Raw genomic sequence first — 26,350 nt, 5'->3', positions numbered from 1 at the left:
CATGCAATCTTTCTGTATTCTCTAATGCATACACTGTCTCTGTATCCTCTCATGCATACACTGTCTCTGTATGCTCTCATGCATACACTGTCTCTGTATCCCCTCATGCATAAACTCTCTCTGTATCCTCTCATGCATACACTGACTCTGTAGCCTCTCATACTTACCCTGTCTCTGTATCCTCTCATGCATACACTGTCTCTGTATCCTTTCATGCATGCACTGTCTCTGTAACCTCTCATGCGTGCACTCTGTATCCTCTCATGCGTACACTCTCTCTCTATCCTAGCATGCATACACTGTCTCTGTATCCTCTCATGCATACACTGTCTCTGTATCCTCTCATGCATACACTGTCTCTGTATCCTCTCATGCATACACTGTCTCTGTGTCTTCTCATGCATACACCCTCTCTGTATCCTCTCATGCGTACACTCTCTGCATCCTCGATTGCATACACTGTCACTGTATACTCTCATGCATACACTATCTCTGCCTCCTCTCATGCATACACTGTCTCTGTATCCTCTCCTGCGTACACTGTCTCTGTATCCTCTCATGCATACACTCTCTCTGTATCCTCTCATGCGTACACTCTCTCTGTATCCTCGCATGCATACACTGTCTCTGTATCCTCTCATGCATACACTGTCTCTGTATCCTTTCATGCGTTCACTTTTTCTGTATCCTCTCATGCATACACTGTCTCTGTATCCTCGCATGCATACACTGTCTCTGTACCCTCTCATGCATACACTGTCTCTGTATCGTCTCATGCATACACTGTCTCTGTACCGTCTCATGCATACACTGTCTCAATGTCCTCTCATGCGTACACTCGCTCTGCCACCTCGCATGCATACACTCTATCTGTATCCTCTCATGCATACACTGTCTCTGTATCCTCTCATGCATACACTCTCTCTGTAACCTCTCATGAATACACTCTCTCCATGAATCCTCTCATGCGTACACTGTCTCTGTATCCTCTCATGCGTACACTCCCTCTGTATCCTCGCATGTATTCACTCTCTCTGTATCCTCTCATGCATACAGTCTCTCTGTATCCTCTCACGCATAGACTCTCTCTGTATCCTCTCATGCATAGACTTTCTCTGTATCCTCTCATGCATACACTGTCTCTGTAGCCTCTCATGCATACACTCTCTCTGTATCCTCTCATGCATACACTGTCTCTGTAACCTCTCATGCGTACACTCTCTCTGTATCCTCTCATGCATACACTGTCTCTGTATCCTCTCATGCGTACACTCTCTCTGTATCCTCGCATGCATACACAGTCTCTGTATCCTCTCATGCATACACTGTCTCTGTATCCTCTCATGCGTACACTGTCTCTGTATCCTCGCATGCATACACTCTCCCTGTATCCTCTCATGCATACACTCTCTCTGTATCCTCTAATGCAAACACTGTCTCTGTATCCTCTCATGCATACACTGTCTCTGCATCCTCTCATGCATACACTGTCTCTGTATCCTCTGATGCACACACTCTCTCTGTTTCCTCTCATCATACACTGTCTCTGTATGCTCTCATGAACACTCTGTCTCTGTATCCTCTCATGCGTACACTCTCTCTCTATCCTCTCATGCGTACACTCACTCTGTATCCTGCAATGCAAACACTGTCTCTGTATCCTCTCATGCATACACTGTCTCTGTATCCTCGCATGAATACACTCTCTCTGTATCCTCTCATGCATACACTGTCTCTCTATCCTCTCATGCATACACTCTCTCTGTATCCTCTCATGCATACACTCTCTGTATCCTCAAATGCATAAACTGTCTCTGTATCCTCTCATGCATAAACTCTCTCTGTATCCTCTCATGCATACACTGTCTCTGTAGCCTCTCATACGTACACTGTCTCTGTATCCTCTCATGCATACACTGTCCCAGTATCGTCTCATGCATGCACTGTCTCTGTGACCTCTCATGCGTGCACTCTGTATCCTCTCATGGGTACACTCTCTCTGTATCCTCGCATGCATACACTGTCTCTGTATCCTCTCATGCAAACACTGTCTCTGTATGCTCTCATGAATACACTGTCTCTGTATCCTCTCATGCATACACTGTCTCTGTGTCTTCTCATGCATACACTCTCTCTGTATCCTCTCATGCGTACACTCTCTGCATCCTCGATTGCATACACTGTCTCTGTATACTCTCATGAATGCACTGTCTCTGCATCCTCTCATGCATACACTGCCTCTGTATCCTCTCATGCGTACACTCTCTCTGTATCCTCGCATGCATACACTGTCTCTGTATCCTCTCATGCATAAACTCTCTCTGTATCCTCTCATGCATACACTGTCTCTGTAGCCTCTCATACGCACACTCTGTATCCTCGCATGCATACACTGTCTCTGTATCCTCTCATGCATGCAATCTTTCTGTATTCTCTCATGCATACACTGTCTCTGTATCCTCTCATGCATACACTGTCTCTGTATGCTCTCATGCACACACTGTCACTGTATCCTCTCATGCATACACTCTCTCTGTATCCTCTCATGAATACACTCTCTCTGTCTCCTCTCATGCATACACACTCTCTGTATCCTCTCATGCATACACTGTCTCTCTATCCTCTCATGCATACACTCTCTCTGTATCCTATCATGCATGCACTCTCTCTGTATCCTCTCATGCATACACTGTCTCTGTACCCTCTCATGCAGACACTGTCTCAATGTCCCCTCATGCGTACACTCTCTCTGCCTCCTCGCATGCATACACTCTATCTGTATCCTCGCATGCATACACTCTCTCTGCAAACTCTCATGCATACTGTCTCAGTAACCTCTCATGCGTACACTCTCACTGGATCCTCTCATGCGTACACTGTCTCTGTATCCTCTCATGGATAGACTGTCTCTGTATCCTCTCATGCGTACACTCTCTCTGTATCCTCGCATGCATACACTGTCTCTGTATCCTCTCATGCATGCACCCTTTCTGTATTCTCTCATGCATACACTGTCTCTGTATCCTCTCATGCATACACTGTCTCTGTATGCTCTCATGCATACACTGTCTCTGTATCCCCTCATGCATAAACTCTCTCTGCATCCTCTCATGCACATACTGACTCTGTAGCCTCTCATACTTACACTGTCTCTGTATCCTCTCATGCATACACTGTCTCTGTATCCTTTCATGCATGCACTGTCTCTGTAACCTCTCATGCGTGCACTCTGTATCCTCTCATGCGTACACTCTCTCTGTATCCTCGCATGCATACACTGTCTCTGTATCCTCTCATGCATGCACTCTTTCTGTATTCTCTCATGCACACACTGTCTCTGTATCCTCTCATGGATACACTGTCTCTGTATCCTCTCATGCATACACTGTCACTGTATCCTCTCATGCATACACTCTCTCTGTAACCTCTCATGAATACACTCTCTCCATGAATCCTCTCATGCGTACACTGTCTCTGTATCCTCTCATGCGTACACTCCCTCTGTATCCTCGCATGTATTCACTCTCTCTGTATCCTCTCATGCATACAGTCTCTCTGTATCCTCTCACGCATAGACTCTCTCTCTATCCTCTCATGCATAGACTTTCTCTGTATCCTCTCATGAATACACTGTCTCTGTATCCTCTCATGCATACACTCTCTCTGTATCCTCTCATGCATACACTGTCTCTGTAACCTCTCATGCGTACACTCTCTCTGTATCCTCTCATGCATACACTGTCTCTGTATCCTCTCATGCGTGCACTCTTTCTGTATCCTCGCATGCATACACAGTCTCTGTATCCTCTCATGCATACACTGTCTCTGTATCCTCTCATGCGTACACTGTCTCTGTATCCTCGCATGCATACACTCTCCCTGTATCCTCTCATGCATACACTCTCTCTGTATCCTCTCATGCAAACACTGTCCCTGTATCCTCTCATGCATACACTGTCTCTGCATGCTCTCATGCATACACTGTCTCTGTATCCTCTGATGCATACACTCTCTCTGTTTCCTCTCATCATACACTGCCTCTGTATCCTCTCATGAACACTCTGTCTCTGTATCCTCTCATGCGTACACTCTCTCTCTATCCTCTCATGCGTACACTCACTCTGTATCCTGTCATGCAAACACTGTCTCTGTATCCTCTCATGCATACACTGTCTCTGTATCCTCTCATGCATACACTGTCTCTGTATCCTCACATGCATATATTGTCTCTGTATCCTCACATGCATACACTGTCTCTGTATCCTCGCATGAATACACTCTCTCTGTATCCTCTCATGCATACACTGTCTCTCTATCCTCTCATGCATACACTCTCCCTGTATCCTCTCATGCATACACTCTCTGTATCCTCTCATGCATACACTGTCTCTGTATCCTCTCATGCATAAACTCTACCTGTATCCTCTCATGCATACACTGTCTCTGTAGCCTCTAATACGTACACTGTCTCTGTATCCTCTCATGCATACACTGTCCCTGTATCGTCTCATGCATGCACTGTCTCTGTAACCTCTCATGCGTGCACTCTGTATCCTCTCATGGGTACACTCTCTCTGTATCCTCGCATGCATACACTGTCTCTGTATCCTCTCATGCAAACACTGTCTCTGTATGCTCTCATGCATACACTGTCTCTGTCTCCTCTCATGCATACACTGTCTCTGTGTCTTCTCATGCATACACTCTCTCTGTATCCTCTCATGCGTACACTCTCTGCATCCTCGATTGCATACACTGTCTCTGTATACTCTCATGAATACACTGTCTCTGCATCCTCTCATGCATACACTGCCTCTGTATCCTCTCATGCGTACACTCTCTCTGTATCCTCGCATGCATACACTGTCTCTGTATCCTCTCATGCACACAGTGTCTCTTTATCCGCTCATGCATACACTGTCTCTTTATCCTCTCATGCATACACTGTCTCTGAATCCTCTCATGCATACACTCTCTCTGTACTCTCTCATGCGTACACTCTTTCTGTATCCTCTCATGCACACACTGTCTCTGTATCCTCGCATGCATACACTGTCTCTGTACCTTCTCATGCATACACTGTCTCTGTATCCTCTCATGCATACACTGTCTCTGTACCCTCTCATGCATACACTGTCTCAATGTCCTCTCATGCGTACACTCTCTCTGCCTCCTCGCAGGCATACAATCTATCTGTATCCTTGCGTGCATACACTCTCTCTGCAACCTCTCATGCATAATGTCTCAGTAACCTCTCATGCGTACACTCTCGCTGTATCCTCTCATGCGTACACTGTCTCTGTATCCTCTCATGCATAGACCGTCTCTGTATCCTCTCATGCGTACACTCTCTCTGTATCCTCGCAGGCATACACTGTCTTTGTACCCTCTCATGCATACACTGTCTCTGTATCCTCTCATGCATACACTGTCTCTGTATCCTCTCATGCGTACACTCTCTCTGTATCCTCGCATGCATACACTGTCTCTGTATCCTCTCATGCATACACTGTCTCTGTATCCTCGCATGCGTACACTGTCTCTGTATCCTCTCATGCATACACTGTCTCTGTATCCTCGCATGCATGCACTGTCTCTGTATCCTCTCATCATACACTGTCTCTGCATCCTCGCATGCATACACTCTCTCTGTATCCTCTCATGCATACACTGTCTCTGTATCCTCTCACGCATACACTGTCTCTGAATCCGCTCATGCGTACAGTCTCTCTGTATCCTCGCATGCAGACACTGTCTCTATATCCTTTCATGCATACACTCTCTCTGTATCCTCTCATGCATACACTCTCTCAGTATCCTCTCATGCATACACTCTCTGTGTATCCTCTCATGCATACACTCTCGCTGTATCCTCTGATGCATACACTCTCTCTATATCCTCTCATGCATACACTCTCTCTGTATCCTCTCGTGCGTACACTGTCTCTGTATCCTCTCATGCACACACTCTCTCTGTATCCTCTCATGCATTCACTGTCCCTGTAACCTCTCATGCGTACACTCTCTCTGTATCCTCTCATGCGTACACTCTTTCTGTATCCTCTCATGCATACACTCTCTCTGTACCCTCGCATGCATACACTGTCTCTGTACCCTCTCATGCATACACTGTCTCTGTATCCTCTCATGCATACACTGTCTCTGTACCCTCTCATGCATACACTGTCTCAGTGTCCTCTCATGCGTACACTCTCTCTGCCTCCTCGCATGCATACACTCTATCTGTATCCTCACATGCATACACTCTCTCTGCAACCTCTCATGCATACTGTCTCAGGAACCTCTCATGAGTACACTCTCTCTGTATCCTCTCATGCGGACACTGTCTCTGTATCCACTCATGCATAGACTGTCTCTGTATCCTCTCTTGCGTACACTCTCTCTGTATCCTCGCATGCATACACTGTCTCTGTATCCTCTCATGCATGCAATCTTTCTGTATTCTCTCATGCATACACTGTCTCTGTATCCTCTCATGCATACACTGTCTCTGTATGCTCTCATGCACACACTGTCACTGTATCCTCTCATGCATACACTCTCTCTGTATCCTCTCATGAATACACTCTCTCTGTCTCCTCTCATGCATACACTCTCTCTGTATCCTCTCATGCATACACTGTCTCTCTATCCTCTCATGCATACACTCTCTCTGTATCCTCTCATGCATGCACTGACTCTGTAGCCTCTCATACTTACACTGTCTCTGTATCCTCTCATGCATACACTGTCTCTGTATCCTTTCATGCATGCACTGTCTCTGTAACCTCTCATGCGTGCACTCTGTATCCTCTCATGCGTACACTCTCTCTCTATCCTCGCATGCATACACTGTCTCTGTATCCTCTCATGCATACACTGTCTCTGTATCCTCTCATTCATACACTGTCTCTGTGTCTTCTCATGCATACACCCTCTCTGTATCCTCTCATGCGTACACTCTCTGCATCCACGATTGCATACACTGTCACTGTATACTCTCATGCATACACTATCACTGCAACCTCTCATGCATACACTGTCTCTGTATCCTCTCATGCGTACACTCTCTCTGTATCCTCCCATGCATACACTCTCTCTGTATACTCTCATGCATACACTGTCTCTGTACCCTCTCATGCAGACACTGTCTCAATGTCCTCTCATGCGTACACTCTCTCTGCCTCCTCGCATGCATACACTCTATCTGTATCCTCGCATGCATACACTCTCTCTGCAAACTCTCATGCATACTGTCTCAGTAACCTCTCATGCGTACACTCTCTCTGTATCCTCTCATGCGTACACTGTCTCTGTATCCTCTCATGGATAGACTGTCTCTGTATCCTCTCATGCGTACACTCTCTCTGTATCCTCGCATGCATACACTGTCTCTGTATCCCCTCATGCATAAACTCTCTCTGTATCCTCTCATGCATACACTGACTCTGTAGCCTCTCATACTTACCCTGTCTCTGTATCCTCTCATGCATACACTGTCTCTGTATCCTTTCATGCATGCACTGTCTCTGTAACCTCTCATGCGTGCACTCTGTATCCTCTCATGCGTACACTCTCTCTCTATCCTAGCATGCATACACTGTCTCTGTATCCTCTCATGCATACACTGTCTCTGTATCCTCTCATGCATACACTGTCTCTGTGTCTTCTCATGCATACACCCTCTCTGTATCCTCTCATGCGTACACTCTCTGCATCCTCGATTGCATACACTGTCACTGTATACTCTCATGCATACACTATCTCTGCATCCTCTCATGCATACACTGTCTCTGTATCCTCTCCTGCGTACACTGTCTCTGTATCCTCTCATGCATACACTCTCTCTGTATCCTCTCATGCGTACACTCTCTCTGTATCCTCGCATGCATACACTGTCTCTGTATCCTCTCATGCATACACTGTCTCTGTATCCTTTCATGCGTTCACTTTTTCTGTATCCTCTCATGCATACACTGTCTCTGTATCCTCGCATGCATACACTGTCTCTGTACCCTCTCATGCATACACTGTCTCTGTATCGTCTCATGCATACACTGTCTCTGTACCGTCTCATGCATACACTGTCTCAATGTCCTCTCATGCGTACACTCGCTCTGCCTCCTCGCATGCATACACTCTATCTGTATCCTCTCATGCATACACTGTCTCTGTATCCTCTCATGCATACACTCTCTCTGTAACCTCTCATGAATACACTCTCTCCATGAATCCTCTCATGCGTACACTGTCTCTGTATCCTCTCATGCGTACACTCCCTCTGTATCCTCGCATGTATTCACTCTCTCTGTATCCTCTCATGCATACAGTCTCTCTGTATCCTCTCACGCATAGACTCTCTCTGTATCCTCTCATGCATAGACTTTCTCTGTATCCTCTCATGCATACACTGTCTCTGTATCCTCTCATGCATACACTCTCTCTGTATCCTCTCATGCATACACTGTCTCTGTAACCTCTCATGCGTACACTCTCTCTGTATCCTCTCATGCATACACTGTCTCTGTATCCTCTCATGCGTACACTCTCTCTGTATCCTCGCATGCATACACAGTCTCTGTATCCTCTCATGCATACACTGTCTCTGTATCCTCTCATGCGTACACTGTCTCTGTATCCTCGCATGCATACACTCTCCCTGTATCCTCTCATGCATACACTCTCTCTGTATCCTCTAATGCAAACACTGTCTCTGTATCCTCTCATGCATACACTGTCTCTGCATCCTCTCATGCATACACTGTCTCTGTATCCTCTAATGCACACACTCTCTCTGTTTCCTCTCATCATATACTGTCTCTGTATGCTCTCATGAACACTCTGTCTCTGTATCCTCTCATGCGTACACTCTCTCTCTATCCTCTCATGCGTACACTCACTCTGTATCCTGCAATGCAAACACTGTCTCTGTATCCTCTCATGCATACACTGTCTCTGTATCCTCTCATGCATACACTGTCTCTGTATCCTCACATGCATATATTGTCTCTGTATCCTCACATGCATTCACTGTCTCTGTATCCTCGCATGAATACACTCTCTCTGTATCCTCTCATGCATACACTGTCTCTCTATCCTCTCATGCATACACTCTCTCTGTATCCTCTCATGCATACACTCTCTGTATCCTCAAATGCATAAACTGTCTCTGTATCCTCTCATGCATAAACTCTCTCTGTATCCTCTCATGCATACACTGTCTCTGTAGCCTCTCATACGTACACTGTCTCTGTATCCTCTCATGCATACACTGTCCCAGTATCGTCTCATGCATGCACTGTCTCTGTGACCTCTCATGCGTGCACTCTGTATCCTCTCATGGGTACACTCTCTCTGTATCCTCGCTTGCATACACTGTCTCTGTATCCTCTCATGCAAACACTGTCTCTGTATGCTCTCATGCATACACTGTCTCTGTATCCTCTCATGCATACACTGTCTCTGTGTCTTCTCATGCATACACTCTCTCTGTATCCTCTCATGCGTACACTCTCTGCATCCTCGATTGCATACACTGTCTCTGTATACTCTCATGAATACACTGTCTCTGCATCCTCTCATGCATACACTGCCTCTGTATCCTCTCATGCGTACACTCTCTCTGTATCCTCGCATGCATACACTGTCTCTGTATCCTCTCATGCATACAGTGTCTCTTTATCCGCTCATGCATACACTGTCTCTTTATCCTCTCATGCATACACTGTCTCTGAATCCTCTCATGCATACACTCTCTCAGTACCCTCTCATGCGTACACTCTTTCTGTATCCTCTCATGCACACACTGTCTCTGTATCCTCGCATGCATACACTGTCTCTGTACCTTCTCATGCATACACTGTCTCTGTATCCTCTCATGCATACACTGTCTCTGTACCCTCTCATGCATACACTGTCTCAATGTCCTCTCATGCGTACACTCTCTCTGCCTCCTCGCATGCATACAATCTATCTGTATCCTTGCATGCATACACTCTCTCTGCAACCTCTCATGCATACTGTCTCAGTAACCTCTCATGCGTACACTCTCGCTGTATCCTCTCATGCGTACACTGTCTCTGTATCCTCTCATGCATAGACCGTCTCTGTATCCTCTCATGCGTACACTCTCTCTGTATCCTCGCATGCATACACTGTCTTTGTACCCTCTCATGCATACACTGTCTCTGTATCCTCGCATGCATACCCTGTCTCTGTATCCTCTCATGCATACACTGTCTCTGTATCCTCTCATGCGTACACTCTCTCTGTATCCTCGCATGCATACACTGTCTCTGTATCCTCTCATGCATACACTGTCTCCTCGCATGCGTACACTGTCTCTGTATACTCGCATGCGTACACTGTCTCTGTATCCTCTCATGCATACACTGTCTCTGTATCCTCGCATGCATGCACTGTCTCTGTATCCTCTCATCATACACTGTCTCTGCATCCTCGCATGCATACACTCTCTCTGTATCCTCTCATGCATACACTGTCTCTGTATCCTCTCATGCATACACTGTCTCTGAATCCGCTCATGCGTACACTCTCTCTGTATCCTCGCATGCAGACACTGTCTCTTTCCTTTCATGCATACACTCTCTCTGTATCCTCTCATGCATACACTCTCTCAGTATCCTCTCATGCATACACTCTCTGTGTATCCTCTCATGCATACACTCTCTCTGTATCCTCTCATGCGTACACTCTCTCTGTATCCTCTCATGCGTACACTCTCTCTGTATCCTCTCATGCATACATTCTCTCTGTATCCTCTCATGCATTCACTGTCCCTGGAACCTCTCATGCGTACACTCTCTCTGTATCCTCTCATGCGTACACTCTTTCTGTATCCTCTCATGCATACACTCTCTCTGTACCATCGCATGCATACACTGTCTCTGTACCCTCTCATGCATACACTGTCTCTGTATCCTCTCATGCATACACTGTCTCTATACCCTCTCATGCATACACTGTCTCAGTGTCCTCTCATGCGTACACTCTCTCTGCCTCCTCGCATGCATACACTCTATCTGTATCCTCGCATGCATACACTCTCTCTGCAACCTCTCATGCATACTGTCTCAGTAACCTCTCATGCGTACACTCTCTCTGTATCCTCTCATGCGTACACTGTCTCTGTATCCACTCATGCATAGACTGTCTCTGTATCCTCTATTGCGTACACTCTCTCTGTATTCTCACATGCATACACTGTCTCTGTATCCTCTCATGCATGCAATCTTTCTGTATTCTCTCATGCATACACTGTCTCTGTATGCTCTCATGCATACACTGTCTCTGTATCCCCTCATGCATAAACTCTCTCTGTATCCTCTCATGCATACACTGACTCTGTAGCCTCTCATACTTACACTGTCTCTGTATCCTCTCATGCATTCACTGTCTCTGTATCCTTTCATGCATGCACTGTCTCTGTAACCTCTCATGCGTGCACTCTGTATCCTCTCATGCGTACACTATCTCTCTATCCTCGCATGCATACACTGTCTCTGTATCCTCTCATGCATACACTGTCTCTGTATCCTCTCATGCATACACTGTCTCTGTATCCTCTCATGCATACACTGTCTCTGTGTCTTCTCATGCATACACCCTCTCTGTATCCTCTCATGCGTACACTCTCTGCATCCTCGATTGCATACACTGTCACTGTATACTCTCATGCATACACTATCACTGCATCCTCTCATGCATACACTGTCTCTGTACCCTCTCATGCATACACTGTCTCAATGTCCTCTCATGCGTACACTCTCTCTGCCTCCTCGCATGCATACAATCTATCTGTATCCTTGCGTGCATACACTCTCTCTGCAACCTCTCATGCATACTGTCTCAGTAACCTCTCATGCGTACACTCTCGCTGTATCCTCTCATGCGTACACTGTCTCTGTATCCTCTCATGCATAGACCGTCTCTGTATCCTCTCATGCGTACACTCTCTCTGTATCCTCGCAGGCATACACTGTCTTTGTACCCTCTCATGCATACACTGTCTCTGTATCCTCGCATGCATACACTGTCTCTGTATCCTCTCATGCATACACTGTCTCTGTATCCTGTCATGCGTACACTCTCTCTGTATCCTCGCATGCATACACTGTCTCTGTATCCTCTCATGCATACACTGTCTCTGTATCCTCGCATGCGTACACTGTCTCTGTATCCTCTCATGCATACACTGTCTCTGTATCCTCGCATGCATGCACTGTCTCTGTATCCTCTCATCATACACTGTCTCTGCATCCTCGCATGCATACACTCTCTCTGTATCCTCTCATGCATACACTGTCTCTGTATCCTCTCACGCATACACTGTCTCTGAATCCGCTCATGCGTACAGTCTCTCTGTATCCTCGCATGCAGACACTGTCTCTATATCCTTTCATGCATACACTCTCTCTGTATCCTCTCATGCATACACTCTCTCAGTATCCTCTCATGCATACACTCTCTGTGTATCCTCTCATGCATACACTCTCGCTGTATCCTCTGATGCATACACTCTCTCTATATCCTCTCATGCATACACTCTCTCTGTATCCTCTCGTGCGTACACTGTCTCTGTATCCTCTCATGCACACACTCTCTCCGTATCCTCTCATGCATTCACTGTCCCTGTAACCTCTCATGCGTACACTCTCTCTGTATCCTCTCATGCGTACACTCTTTCTGTATCCTCTCATGCATACACTCTCTCTGTACCCTCGCATGCATACACTGTCTCTGTACCCTCTCATGCATACACTGTCTCTGTATCCTCTCATGCATACACTGTCTCTGTACCCTCTCATGCATACACTGTCTCAGTGTCCTCTCATGCGTACACTCTCTCTGCCTCCTCGCATGCATACACTCTATCTGTATCCTCGCATGCATACACTCTCTCTGCAACCTCTCATGCATACTGTCTCAGTAACCTCTCATGAGTACACTCTCTCTGTATCCTCTCATGCGTACACTGTCTCTGTATCCACTCATGCATAGACTGTCTCTGTATCCTCTCTTGCGTACACTCTCTCTGTATCCTCGCATGCATACACTGTCTCAGTATCCTCTCATGCATGCAATCTTTCTGTATTCTCTCATGCATACACTGTCTCTGTATCCTCTCATGCATACACTGTCTCTGTATGCTCTCATGCACACACTGTCACTGTATCCTCTCATGCATACACTCTCTCTGTATCCTCTCATGAATACACTCTCTCTGTCTCTTCTCATGCATACACTCTCTCTGTATCCTCTCATGCATACACTGTCTCTCTATCCTCTCATGCATACACTCTCTCTGTATCCTCTCATGCATGCACTCTCTCTGTATCCTGTCATGCATACACTTTCTCTGTACCCTCTCATGCAGACACTGTCTCAATGTCCTCTCATGCGTACACTCTCTCTGCCTCCTCGCGTGCATACACTCTATCTGTATTTTCGCATGCATACACTCTCTCTGCAAACTCTCATGCATACTGTATCAGTAACCTCTCATGCGTACACTCTCTCTGTATCCTCTCATGCGTACACTGTCTCTGTATCCTCTCATGGATAGACTGTCTCTGTATCCTCTCATGCGTACACTCTCTCTGTATCCTCGCATGCATACACTGTCTCTGTATCCTCTCATGCATGCACTCTTTCTGTATTCTCTCATGCATACACTGTCTCTGTATCCTCTCATGCATACACTGTCTCTGTATGCTCTCATGCATACACTGTCTCTGTATCCCCTCATGCATAAACTCTCTCTGTATCCTCTCATGCATACACTGACTCTGTAGCCTCTCATACTTACACTGTCTCTGTATCCTCTCATGCATACACTGTCTCTGTATCCTTTCATGCATGCACTGTCTCGGTAACCTCTCATGCGTGCACTCTGTATCCTCTCATGCGTACACTCTCTCTCTATCCTCGCATGCATACACTGTCTCTGTATCCTCTCATGCATACACTGTCTCTGTATCCTCTCATGCATACACTGTCTCTGTATCCTCTCATGCATACACTGTCTCTGTGTCTTCTCATGCATACACCCTCACTGTATCCTCTCATGCGTACACTCTCTGCATCCACGATTGCATACACTGTCACTGTATACTCTCATGCATACACTATCACTGCAACCTCTCATGCATACACTGTCTCTGTATCCTCTCATGCGTACACTCTCTCTGTATCCTCTCATGCATACACTCTCTCTGTATCCTCTCATGCATACACTGTCTCTGTACCCTCTCATGCAGACACTGTCTCAATGTCCTCTCATGCGTACACTCTCTCTGCCTCCTCGCATGCATACACTCTATCTGTATCCTCGCATGCATACACTCTCTCTGCAAACTCTCATGCATACTGTCTCAGTAACCTCTCATGCGTACACTCTCTCTGTATCCTCTCATGCGTACACTGTCTCTGTATCCTCTCATGGATAGACTGTCTCTGTATCCTCTCATGCGTACACTCTCTCTGTATCCTCGCATGCATACACTGTCTCTGAATCCTCTCATGCATGCAATCTTTCTGTATTCTCTCATGCATACACTGTCTCTGTATCCTCTCATGCATACACTGTCTCTGTATGCTCTCATGCATACACTGTCTCTGTATCCCCTCATGCATAAACTCTCTCTGTATCCTCTCATGCATACACTGACTCTGTAGCCTCTCATTCTTACACTGTCTCTGTATCCTCTCATGCATACACTGTCTCTGTATCCTTTCATGCATGCACTGTCTCTGTAACCTCTCATGCGTGCACTCTGTATCCTCTCATGCGTACACTCTCTCTCTCTCCTAGCATGCATACACTGTCTCTGTATCCTCTCATGCATACACTGTCTCTGTATCCTCTCATGCATACACTGTCTCTGTATCCTCTCATGCATACACTGTCTCTGTGTCTTCTCATGCATACACCCTCTCTGTATCCTCTCATGCGTACACTCTCTGCATCCTCGATTGCATACACTGTCACTGTATACTCTCATGCATACACTATCTCTGCATCCTCTCATGCATACACTGTCTCTGTATCCTCTCCTGCGTACACTGTCTCTGTATCCTCTCATGCATACACTCTCTCTGTATCCTCTCATGCGTACACTCTATCTGTATCCTCGCATGCATACACTGTCTCTGTATCCTCTCATGCATACACTGTCTCTGTATCCTTTCATGCGTTCACTTTTTCTGTAACCTCTCATGCATACACTGTCTCTGTATCCTCGCATGCATACACTGTCTCTGTACCCTCTCATGCATACACTGTCTCTGTATCGTCTCATGCATACACTGTCTCTGTACCGTCTCATGCATACACTGTCTCAATGTCCTCTCATGCGTACACTCGCTCTGCCTCCTCGCATGCATACACTCTATCTGTATCCTCTCATGCATACACTGTCTCTGTATCCTCTCATGCATACACTGTCACTGTATCCTCTCATGCATACACTCTCTCTGTAACCTCTCATGAATACACTCTCTCCATGAATCCTCTCATGCGTACACTGTCTCTGTATCCTCTCATGCGTACACTCCCTCTGTATCCTCGCATGTATTCACTCTCTCTGTATCCTCTCATGCATACAGTCTCTCTGTATCCTCTCACGCATAGACTCTCTCTGTATCCTCTCATGCATAGACTTTCTCTGTATCCTCTCATGCATACACTGTCTCTGTATCCTCTCATGCATACACTCTCTCTGTATCATCTCATGCATACACTGTCTCTGTAACCTCTCATGCGTACACTCTCTCTGTATCCTCTCATGCATACACTGTCTCTGTATCCTCTCATGCGTACACTATCTCTGTATCCTCGCATGCATACACAGTCTCTGTATCCTCTCATGCATACACTGTCTCTGTATCCTCTCATGCGTACACTGTCTCTGTATCCTCGCATGCATACACTCTCCCTGTATCCTCTCATGCATACACTCTCTCTGTATCCTCTAATGCAAACACTGTCTCTGTATCCTCTCATGCATACACTGTCTCTGCATCCTCTCATGCATACACTGTCTCTGTATCCTCTGATGCACACACTCTCTCTGTTTCCTCTCATCATACACTGTCTCTGTATGCTCTCATGAACACTCTGTCTCTGTATCCTCTCATGCGTACACTCTCTCTCTATCCTCTCATGCGTACACTCACTCTGTATCCTGTCATGCAAACACTGTCTCTGTATCCTCTCATGCATACACTGTCTCTGTATCCTCTCATGCATACACTGTCTCTGTATCCTCACATGCATATATTGTCTCTGTATCCTCACATGCATACACTGTCTCTGTATCCTCGCATGAATACACACTCTCTGTATCCTCTCATGCATACACTGTCTCTCTATCCTCTCATGCATACACTCTCTCTGTATCCTCTCATGCATACACTCTCTGTATCCTCAAATGCATAAACTGTCTCTGTATCCTCTCATGCATAAACTCTCTCTGTATCCTCTCATGCATACACTGTCTCTGTAGCCTCTCATACGTACACTGTCTCTGTATCCTCTCATGCATACACTGTCCCTGTATCGTCTCATGCATGCACTGTCTCTGTAAACTCTCATGCGTGCACTCTGTATCCTCTCATGGGTACACTCTCTCTGTATCCTCGCATGCATACACTGTCTCTGTATCCTCTCATGCGTACACTGTCTCTGTATCCTCTCATGCATAGACCGTCTCTGTATCCTCTCATGCGTACACTCTCTCTGTATCCTCGCAGGCATACACTGTCTTTGTACCCTCTCATGCATACACTGTCTCTGTATCCTCGCATGCATACACTGTCTCTTTATCCTCTCATGCATACACTGTCTCTGTATCCTCTCATGCGTACACTCTCTCTGTATCCTCGCATGCATACACTGTCTCTGTATCCTCTCATGCATACACTGTCTCTGTATCCTCGCATGCGTACACTGTCTCTGTATCCTCTCATGCATACACTGTCTCTGTATCCTCGCATGCATGCACTGTCTCTGTATCCTCTCATCATACACTGTCTCTGCATCCTCGCATGCATACACTCTCTCTGTATCCTCTCATGCATACACTGTCTCTGTATCCTCTCACGCATACACTGTCTCTGAATCCGCTCATGCGTACAGTCTCTCTGTATCCTCGCATGCAGACACTGTCTCTATATCCTTTCATGCATACACTCTCTCTGTATCCTCTCATGCATACACTCTCTCAGTATCCTCTCATGCATACACTCTCTGTGTATCCTCTCATGCATACACTCTCGCTGTATCCTCTGATGCATACACTCTCTCTATATCCTCTCATGCATACACTCTCTCTGTATCCTCTCGTGCGTACACTGTCTCTGTATCCTCTCATGCACACACTCTCTCCGTATCCTCTCATGCATTCACTGTCCCTGTAACCTCTCATGCGTACACTCTATCTGTATCCTCTCATGCGTACACTCTTTCTGTATCCTCTCATGCATACACTCTCTCTGTACCCTCGCATGCATACACTGTCTCTGTACCCTCTCATGCATATACTGTCTCTGTATCCTCTCATGCATACACTGTCTCTGTACCCTCTCATGCATACACTGTCTCAGTGTCCTCTCATGCGTACACTCTCTCTGCCTCGTCGCATGCATACACTCTATCTGTATCCTCGCATGCATACACTCTCTCTGCAACCTCTCATGCATACTGTCTCAGTAACCTCTCATGAGTACACTCTCTCTGTATCCTCTCATGCGTACACTGTCTCTGTATCCACTCATGCATAGACTGTCTCTGTATCCTCTCTTGCGTACACTCTCTCTGTATCCTCGCATGCATACACTGTCTCTGTATCCTCTCATGCATGCAATCTTTCTGTATTCTCTCATGCATACACTGTCTCTGTATCCTCTCGTGCATACACTGTCTCTGTATGCTCTCATGCACACACTGTCACTGTATCCTCTCATGCATACACTCTCTCTGTATCCTCTCATGAATACACTCTCTCTGTCTCCTCTCATGCATACACTCTCTCTGTATCCTCTCATGCATACACTGTCTCTCTATCCTCTCATGCATACACTCTCTCTGTATCCTCTCATGCATGCACTCTCTCTGTATCCTGTCATGCATACACTTTCTCTGTACCCTCTCATGCAGACACTGTCTCAATGTCCTCTCATGCGTACACTCTCTCTGCCTCCTCGCGTGCATACACTCTATCTGTATCTTCGCATGTATACACTCTCTCTGCAAACTCTCATGCATACTGTATCAGTAACCTCTCATGCGTACACTCTCTCTGTATCCTCTCATGCGTACACTGTCTCTGTATCCTCTCATGGATAGACTGTCTCTGTATCCTCTCATGCGTACACTCTCTCTGTATCCTCGCATGCATACACTGTCTCTGTATCCTCTCATGCATGCACTCTTTCTGTATTCTCTCATGCATACAGTGTCTCTGTATCCTCTCATGCATACACTGTCTCTGTATGCTCTCATGCATACACTGTCTCTGTATCCCCTCATGCATAAACTCTCTCTGTATCCTCTCATGCATACACTGACTCTGTAGCCTCTCATACTTACACTGTCTCTGTATCACCTCATGCATACACTGTCTCTGTATCCTTTCATGCATGCACTGTCTCTGTAACCTCTCATGCGTGCACTCTGTATCCTCTCATGCGTACACTCTCTCTCTATCCTCGCATGCATACACTGTCTCTGTATCCTCTCATGCATACACTGTCTCTGTATCCTCTCATGCATACACTGTCTCTGTATCCTCTCATGCATACACTGTCTCTGTGTCTTCTCATGCATACACCCTCACTGTATCCTCTCATGCGTACACTCTCTGCATCCACGATTGCATACACTGTCACTGTATACTCTCATGCATACACTATCACTGCAACATCTCATGCATACACTGTCTCTGTATCCTCTCATGCGTACACTCTCTCTGTATCCTCTCATGCATATACTCTCTCTGTATCCTCTCATGCATACACTGTCTCTGTATCCTCTCATGCGTACACTCTCTCTGTATCCTCGCATGCATACACTGTCTCTGTATCCTCTCATGCATACACTGTCTCTGTATCCTCGCATGCGTACACTGTCTCTGTATCCTCTCATGCATACACTGTCTCTGTATCCTCGCATGCATGCACTGTCTCTGTATCCTCTCATCATACACTGTCTCTGCATCCTCGCATGCATACACTCTCTCTGTATCCTCTCATGCATACACTGTCTCTGTATCCTCTCACGCATACACTGTCTCTGAATCCGCTCATGCGTACAGTCTCTCTGTATCCTCGCATGCAGACACTGTCTCTATATCCTTTCATGCATACACTCTCTCTGTATCCTCTCATGCATACACTCTCTCAGTATCCTCTCATGCATACACTCTCTGTGTATCCTCTCATGCATACACTCTCGCTGTATCCTCTGATGCATACACTCTCTCTATATCCTCTCATGCATACACTCTCTCTGTATCCTCTCGTGCGTACACTGTCTCTGTATCCTCTCATGCACACACTCTCTCCGTATCCTCTCATGCATTCACTGTCCCTGTAACCTCTCATGCGTACACTCTATCTGTATCCTCTCATGCGTACACTCTTTCTGTATCCTCTCATGCATACACTCTCTCTGTACCCTCGCATGCATACACTGTCTCTGTACCCTCTCATGCATATACTGTCTCTGTATCCTCTCATGCATACACTGTCTCTGTACCCTCTCATGCATACACTGTCTCAGTGTCCTCTCATGCGTACACTCTCTCTGCCTCGTCGCATGCATACACTCTATCTGTATCCTCGCATGCATACACTCTCTCTGCAACCTCTCATGCATACTGTCTCAGTAACCTCTATTGAGTACACTCTCTCTGTATCCTCTCATGCGTACACTGTCTCTGTATCCACTCATGCATAGACTGTCTCTGTATCCTCTCTTGCGTACACTCTCTCTGTATCCTCGCATGCATACACTGTCTCTGTATCCTCTCATGCATGCAATCTTTCTGTATTCTCTCATGCATACACTGTCTCTGTATCCTCTCGTGCATACACTGTCTCTGTATGCTCTCATGCACACACTGTCACTGTATCCTCTCATGCATACACTCTCTCTGTATCCTCTCATGAATACACTCTCTCTGTCTCCTCTCATGCATACACTCTCTCTGTATCCTCTCATGCATACACTGTCTCTCTATCCTCTCATGCATACACTCTCTCTGTATCCTCTCATGCATGCACTCTCTCTGTATCCTGTCATGCATACACTTTCTCTGTACCCTCTCATGCAGACACTGTCTCAATGTCCTCTCATGCGTACACTCTCTCTGCCTCCTCGCGTGCATACACTCTATCTGTATCTTCGCATGTATACACTCTCTCTGCAAACTCTCATGCATACTGTATCAGTAACCTCTCATGCGTACACTCTCTCTGTATCCTCTCATGCGTACACTGTCTCTGTATCCTCTCATGGATAGACTGTCTCTGTATCCTCTCATGCGTACACTCTCTCTGTATCCTCGCATGCATACACTGTCTCTGTATCCTCTCATGCATGCACTCTTTCTGTATTCTCTCATGCATACAGTGTCTCTGTATCCTCTCATGCATACACTGTCTCTGTATGCTCTCATGCATACACTGTCTCTGTATCCCCTCATGCATAAACTCTCTCTGTATCCTCTCATGCATACACTGACTCTGTAGCCTCTCATACTTACACTGTCTCTGTATCACCTCATGCATACACTGTCTCTGTATCCTTTCATGCATGCACTGTCTCTGTAACCTCTCATGCGTGCACTCTGTATCCTCTCATGCGTACACTCTCTCTCTATCCTCGCATGCATACACTGTCTCTGTATCCTCTCATGCATACACTGTCTCTGTATCCTCTCATGCATACACTGTCTCTGTATCCTCTCATGCATACACTGTCTCTGTGTCTTCTCATGCATACACCCTCACTGTATCCTCTCATGCGTACACTCTCTGCATCCACGATTGCATACACTGTCACTGTATACTCTCATGCATTCACTATCACTGCAACATCTCATGCATACACTGTCTCTGTATCCTCTCATGCGTACACTCTCTCTGTATCCTCTCATGCATATACTCTCTCTGTATCCTCTCATGCATACACTGTCTCTGTACCCTCTCATGGAGACACTGTCTCAATGTCCTCTCATGCGTACACTCTCTCTGCCTCCTCGCATGCATACACTCTATCTGTATCCTCGCATGCATACACTCTCTCTGCAAACTCTCATGCATACTGTCTCAGTAACCTCTCATGCGTACACTCTCTCTGTATCCTCTCATGCGTACACTGTCTCTGTATCCTCTCATGGATAGACTGTCTCTGTATCCTCTCATGCGTACACTCACTCTGTATCCTCGCATGCATACACTGTCTCTGTATCCTCTCATGCATGCAATCTTTCTGTATTCTCTCATGCATACACTGTCTCTGTATCCTCTCATGCATACACTGTCTCTGTATGCTCTCATGCATACACTGTCTCTGTATCCCCTCATGCATAAACTCTCTCTGTATCCTCTCATGCATACACTGACTCTGTAGCCTCTCATACTTACACTGTCTCTGTATCCTCTCATGCATACACTGTCTCTGTATCCTTTCATGCATGCACTGTCTCTGTAACCTCTCATGCGTGCACTCTGTATCCTCTCATGCGTACACTCTCTCTCTATCCTAGCATGCATACACTGTCTCTGTATCCTCTCATGCATACACTGTCTCTGTATCCTCTCATGCATACACTGTCTCTGTATCCTCTCATGCATACACTGTCTCTGTGTCTTCTCATGCATACACCCTCTCTGTATCCTCTCATGCGTACACTCTCTGCATCCTCGATTGCATACACTGTCACTGTATACTCTCATGCATACACTATCTCTGCATCCTCTCATGCATACACTGTCTCTGTATCCTCTCCTGCGTACACTGTCTCTGTATCCTCTCATGCATACACTCTCTCTGTATCCTCTCATGCGTACACTCTATCTGTATCCTCGCATGCATACACTGTCTCTGTATCCTCTCATGCATACACTGTCTCTGTATCCTTTCATGCGTTCACTTTTTCTGTATCCTCTCATGCATACACTGTCTCTGTATCCTCGCATGCATACACTGTCTCTGTACCCTCTCATGCATACACTGTCTCTGTATCGTCTCATGCATACACTGTCTCTGTACCGTCTCATGCATACACTGTCTCAATTTCCTCTCATGCGTACACTCGCTCTGCCTCCTCGCATGCATACACTCTATCTGTATCCTCTCATGCATACACTGTCTCTGTATCCTCTCATGCATACACTGTCACTGTATCCTCTCATGCATACACTCTCTCTGTAACCTCTCATGAATACACTCTCTCCATGAATCCTCTCATGCGTACACTGTCTCTGTATCCTCTCATGCGTACACTCCCTCTGTATCCTCGCATGTATTCACTCTCTCTGTATCCTCTCATGCATACAGTCTCTCTGTATCCTCTCACGCATAGACTCTCTCTGTATCCTCTCATGCATAGACTTTCTCTGTATCCTCTCATGCATACACTGTCTCTGTATCCTCTCATGCATACACTCTCTCTGTATCCTCTCATGCATACACTGTCTCTGTAACCTCTCATGCGTACACTCTCTCTGTATCCTCTCATGCATACACTGTCTCTGTATCCTCTCATGCGTACACTCTCTCTGTATCCTCGCATGCATACACAGTCTCTGTATCCTCTCATGCATACACTGTCTCTGTATCCTCTCATGCGTACACTGTCTCTGTATCCTCGCATGCATACACTCTCCCTGTATCCTCTCATGCATACACTCTCTCTGTATCCTCTAATGCAAACACTGTCTCTGTATCCTCTCATGCATACACTGTCTCTGCATCCTCTCATGCATACACTGTCTCTGTATCCTCTGATGCACACACTCTCTCTGTTTCCTCTCATCATACACTGTCTCTGTATGCTCTCATGAACACTCTGTCTCTGTATCCTCTCATGCGTACACTCTCTCTCTATCCTCTCATGCGTACACTCACTCTGTATCCTGTCATGCAAACACTGTCTCTGTATCCTCTCATGCATACACTGTCTCTGTATCCTCTCATGCATACACTGTCTCTGTATCCTCACATGCATATATTGTCTCTGTATCCTCACATGCATACACTGTCTCTGTATCCTCGCATGAATACACACTCTCTGTATCCTCTCATGCATACACTGTCTCTCTATCCTCTCATGCATACACTCTCTCTGTATCCTCTCATGCATACATTCTCTGTATCCTCAAATGCATAAACTGTCTCTCTATCCTCTCATGCATAAACTCTCTCTGTATCCTCTCATGCATACACTGTCTCTGTAGCCTCTCATACGTACACTGTCTCTGTATCCTCTCATGCATACACTGTCCCTGTATCGTCTCATGCATGCACTGTCTCTGTAACCTCTCATGCGTGCACTCTGTATCCTCTCATGGGTACACTCTCTCTGTATCCTCGCATGCATACACTGTCTCTGTATCCTCTCATGCAAACACTGTCTCTGTATGCTCTCATGCATACACTGTCTCTGTATCCTCTCATGCATACACTGTCTCTGTGTCTTCTCATGCATACACTCTCTCTGTATCCTCTCATGCGTACACTCTCTGCATCCTCGATTGCATACACTGTCTCTGTATTCTCATGAATACACTGTCTCTGCATCCTCTCATGCATACACTGCCTCTGTATCCTCTCATGCGTACACTCTCTCTGTATCCTCGCATGCATACACTGTCTCTGTATCCTCTCATGCATACAGTGTCTCTTTATCCGCTAATGCATACACTGTCTCTTTATCCTCTCATGCATAAACTGTCTCTGAATCCTCTCATGCATACACTCTCTCAGTACCCTCTCATGCGTACACTCTTTCTGTATCCTCTCATGCACACATTGTCTCTGTATCCTCGCATGCATACACTGTCTCTGTATCCTCTCATGCATACACTGTCTCTGTACCCTCTCATGCATACACTGTCTCAATGTCCTCTCATGCGTACACTCTCTCTGCCTCCTCGCATGCATACAATATATCTGTATCCTTGCATGCATACACTCTCTCTGCAACCTCTCATGCATACTGTCTCAGTAACCTCTCATGCGTACACTCTCGCTGTATCCTCTCATGCGTACACTGTCTCTGTATCCTCTCATGCATAGACCGTCTCTGTATCCTCTCATGCGTACACTCTCTCTGTATCCTCGCATGCATACACTGTCTTTGTACCCTCTCATGCATACACTGTCTCTGTATCCTCGCATGCATACACTGTCTCTGTATCCTCTCATGCATACACTGTCTCTGTATCCTCTCATGCGTACACTCTCTCTGTATCCTCGCATGCATACACTGTCTCTGTATCCTCTCATGCATACACTGTCTCCTCGCATGCGTACACTGTCTCTGTATACTAGCATGCGTACACTGTCTCTGTATCCTCTCATGCATACACTGTCTCTGTATCCTCGCATGCATGCACTGTCTCTGTATCCTCTCATCATACACTGTCTCTGCATCCTCGAATGCATACTCTCTCTCTGTATCCTCTCATGCATACACTGTCTCTGTATCCTCTCATGCATACACTGTCTCTGAATCCGCTCATGCGTACACTCTCTCTGTATCCTCGCATGCAGACACTGTCTCTTTCCTTTCATGCATACACTCTCTCTGTATCCTCTCATGCATACACTCTCTCAGTATCCTCTCATGCATACACTCTCTGTGTATCCTCTCATGCATACACTCTCGCTGTATCCTCTGATGCATACACTCTCTCTATATCCTCTCATGCATACACTCTCTCTGTATCCTCTCATGCGTACACTCTCTCTGTATCCTCTCATGCATACATTCTCCCTGTATCCTCGCATGCATACACTGTCTCTGTATCCTCTCATGCATACACTGTCTCTGTATCCTCTCATGCATACACTGTCTCAATGTCCTCTCATGCGTACACTCTCTCTGCCTCCTCGCATGCATACAATCTATCTGTATCCTTGCATGCATACACTCTCTCTGCAACCTCTCATGCATACTGTCTCAGTAACCTCTCATGCGTACACTCTCGCTGTATCCTCTCATGCGTACACTGTCTCTGTATCCTCTCATGCATAGACCGTCTCTGTATCCTCTCATGCGTACACTCTCTCTGTATCCTCGCATGCATACACTGTCTTTGTACCCTCTCATGCATACACTGTCTCTGTATCCTCGCATGCATACACTGTCTCTGTATCCTCTCATGCATACACTGTCTCTGTATCCTCTCATGCGTACACTCTCTCTGTATCCTCGCATGCATACACTGTCTCTGTATCCTCTCATGCATACACTGTCTCCTCGCATGCGTACACTGTCTCTGTATACTAGCATGCGTACACTGTCTCTGTATCCTCTCATGCATACACTGTCTCTGTATCCTCGCATGCAGACACTGTCTCTTTCCTTTCATGCATACACTCTCTCTGTATCCTCTCATGCATACACTCTCTCAGTATCCTCTCATGCATACACTCTCTGTGTATCCTCTCATGCATACACTCTCGCTGTATCCTCTGATGCATACACTCTCTCTATATCCTCTCATGCATACACTCTCTCTGTATCCTCTCATGCGTACACTCTCTCTGTATCCTCTCATGCATACATTCTCTCTGTATCCTCTCATGCATTCACTGTCCCTGGAACCTCTCATGCGTACACTCTCTCTGTATCCTCTCATGCGTACACTCTTTCTGTATCCTCTCATGCATACACTCTCTCTGTACCATCGCATGCATACACTGTCTCTGTACCCTCTCATGCATACACTGTCTCAGTGTCCTCTCATGCGTACACTCTCTCTGCCTCCTCGCATGCATACACTCTATCTGTATCCTAGCATGCATACACTCTCTCTGCAACCTCTCATGCATACTGTCTCATTAACCTCTCATGCGTACACTCTCTCTGTATCCTCTCATGCGTACACTGTCTCTGTATCCACTCATGCATCGACTGTCTCTGTATCCTCTATTGCGTACACTCTCTCTGTATTCTAGCATGCATACACTGTCTCTGTATCCTCTCATGCATGCAATCTTTCTGTATTCTCTCATGCATACACTGTCTCTGTATCCTCTCATGCATACACTGTCTCTGTATGCTCTCATGCACACACTGTCACTGTATCCTCTCAT

The sequence above is a fragment of the Scyliorhinus torazame genome, chromosome 8 (genome assembly GCF_047496885.1).
Source record: "Scyliorhinus torazame isolate Kashiwa2021f chromosome 8, sScyTor2.1, whole genome shotgun sequence".
NCBI classification, from domain to species: Eukaryota; Metazoa; Chordata; class Chondrichthyes; order Carcharhiniformes; family Scyliorhinidae; genus Scyliorhinus; species Scyliorhinus torazame.
This window is presented reverse-complemented; position numbering follows the sequence as displayed.